The following is a 3,220-nucleotide window of genomic DNA, read 5'->3' as shown; positions in this document are numbered from 1 at the left end:
TCACCGAGAGATTTTAGATTATGCTAGCATAGTCCTATCTGCTTCCTTGAGAGTGTTGTTTCTTTTTTCTGCGACTTCATTCTGTTGTTGTGATCTGACAGCTGAGAGCTAATTCTTGATGTCGTGATATTCAAGATAGGAAGACAGGGATTGGTTTAGAAATTCAGTTCCTCTATCACTCCTAATCCAATCCACTGCTACAGTTTTCTCATTTTGGAGTATCTTAAGAATTGTGATGAGCTAAGCAGCGGTTTGGTCTTTGGAACTTAGGAATATTACCCATGTGAATCGGGAGAAGTCATCAATTACAACAAGGGTGTATTTCTTTCCCCCTAAGCTCATTACCAGTATGGGTCCAAATAGATCCATGTGGAGTAGTTCTAGACATCTAACTGGTGAGTTTCTTCCTTTATTCTTGAAGGTTGAGCGAACTTGTTTACCTAGTTGACAGGCATTGCAAATTATATCTTTCGCAAAGTCGATGTTAGGCAAACCAGATACCAACTTAAGCTTGCTAAGAGTGGCAATGGATTTGAAATTAAGATGATTAAGTCGTTTATGCCAAAGCCAATTCTTATTACTATTTAATGCAATGAAACAAGTAGGTGCATTTAAACTGTCATAATTCAATTTTACCTTATATTTATTCTTCTCTCTAAGCCCAATCAACACAGTATTGCCTACATCAGATTTAACAGTGCATGCGTGCTTGCCAAACTCAATGGTATAACCGTTGTCACATAATTGGCTTATGCTAATCAATTATAAACAAAATTTTGACTAAAAGCATATATTTAATGATAATATTGTCATGAATAATCTTATCTTTACCCACAATTTTACCTTTAGAGTTATCACCAAAGGTGAATCTTGGTCCTTTGTAGTTGAAAACTTCTGATAGAATATCTTTTTTCCTGTCATATGTCTGGAGCAACCGCTGTCCACAAATTAGATAGATTCTTCCAAGTTCTTCTTCTTCAATACCTGAAATCATTAAAGTAGGAACTTGTTAGCCTTTCCTATTTGGGTCCTGAACTAATTACACCCTTAGGGACCCACACCTGGATTATCCTAAGGGAATTTATTGGCGTGTCCCAAGATGGATGTGGTTAAGTGCATAATCGGGTGGTGTGTGCAGTGTTCTTTCTTTTACAGTATGTTGTTTTGGCCGTCTGTCATTGTCAATCAATATGTACTCTTTTGAACCGATCGGCTGTTGTAGTATCGGTTAGGTCTTATTTTTGAATGATGTCCAGTTGAACTTGGCTTTCTGCGGAACCAATCTGAACCGTTATGAATGGTTGAATTTGGCCTGCGTCTAAGCCACGATCGGTTGGATTTAGCATTCTCAAATTTTACATATCCTATACCATGTCGCCTTCCATTGTACTCAAGTCTTACGTTCTGATTGCTTTGGACTTCAGGCTTGTTATGTTCATGTATCGTCCTAGATCTGACTAAATTAATTGATTTTAAACTGTCTTATCTAGCAGTGGTTGAGTTTTTGCTTCAGAGATGTTGCACTCGCTGATGTTGTAACCTAGCTCGGTTTTGTATCCGGATGGTTTTTGCATCTCATGCATCCTTTCAAGAGAAACTGAAAACTTGTTCCATGTGTTGATTGTGTTCATCAACCGTTTATTTTCTTTTGACGTGGCATGGAACAATCTACGCAGGTCATCATTCTCAGCCGCTAGCAGACTTATCTTCACTTTCAAACTGTCAACCTCCTTCTGCTCCGAGCAGCTTGAGAGAGTTAACTTTTTTAGCTTCATTGAATTGTTGCGATAGTCCCTTAAACTCATTCATCATGTCATGTAGTGCTGTGAAAAGATCTTCACGTGTAAATTCAATAGAGTCAAAGTCAAATATCATTTCATATGTGGATTCTGAGTCTTCATCATCTATGAGACATTTCACTGTCTCATTGTTGCTTTTACTCGTAGATGCCTCGGAGATGGACCTTTCTGAATCCGAGTCAGCCCAATTGCTTTTATCTTCTTCTGCAATCAAAACTTGTTGGTTTTTTTTTGGTGAACTTTTTGTCATCTTTGGACCGTCTTCTATCAACCAGTCTCTTTTCATCTTTCTTCGGTCTGTTGCACTCTGCAATAAAACGTCCCTTCTTTCCACAGTTAAAGCAAGTTTTACCATCATCTGTATGGCCCTTTTTGAAATATGGTTTAGTCATCTGAGATTGGTTTTTACGCATTAATTCACTAAAATTCCTGACAAATAGGGACATGGCTTCATTGCTCAGTTGTCAGTCGATTTCTTACTTGTGGACTCTTCGACCGAAAGAGTCACTGCGGTAGCTGCCAGGGCCTTTGTTTGAGAAGTGGATAGTTCTTCTTCAGTTCGTATTCCAAGCTCGAACCGTACACTTTAAGATCGGCAAAGAGATCGTGGAGCTCCAGCTTGTCCAGATCTTTAGATTCTCGCATCGATATTGTCTTTACGTCCCATTCTCTGGGAAGAGCTCTCATTACCTTCAAGGAAATTTCACGGTTAGAGTATTCTTTTCCTAATTAAATAAGTTCAATAATAAAAACACTAAACCATTCATCAAATTCTGCGAGGGTTTCTCCTGGCTTCATTTTTGCATTGTCAAATTTCTAGATAGCGACGGTCAGTTTGTATTCTTTAGTCTGGCGTTGCCCTCACACAGTTGTGTGAGTTTTTCCCATAGCTCCTTTGTTGTGGAGCAATTTTAATCGTGGAAAATATGTTCTTATCCATGGTTTTATAGAGAATGTCTTTTGCGACGTTGTCAAGATTCGCTTTTTTCTTATCCTCAGCTGTCCATTCGGATCGATGTTTTTCCACCACTTTGGGAGCACCTTCAGTTGTAACCACAGCTGCATTGACTTTCAAGATCTTCATAGACCCGTCAGTGATGATGTACCATATGTCATCGTCCTGGGCTGCTGATCCTGCATACGAATCTTCCAGTTATCATAATATTCTTTAGAAAACATATGAATTTTTTTGAAACAGCCCACTTTGGATTCCACATTAGCAAGGATTCCACTAAAAGACTTTAGTTTAAAAAATAATTTGTAACATCCCACTCCAATAAGGAATTATCACATTACCTGTTTTGGAACTCTTAGTGATCACTTTACACTTCGGGATTTTAAGAACCCTCGGTTCACCAGAAACCACTATTAATCAAATAATCAAAAGGTTTCTGATGTAAGTAAAACAATCTGTTTTGTAG

The sequence above is a fragment of the Primulina tabacum genome, chromosome 2 (assembly GCF_025594145.1).
Source record: "Primulina tabacum isolate GXHZ01 chromosome 2, ASM2559414v2, whole genome shotgun sequence".
Lineage (NCBI taxonomy): Eukaryota > Viridiplantae > Streptophyta > Magnoliopsida > Lamiales > Gesneriaceae > Primulina > Primulina tabacum.
This window is presented reverse-complemented; position numbering follows the sequence as displayed.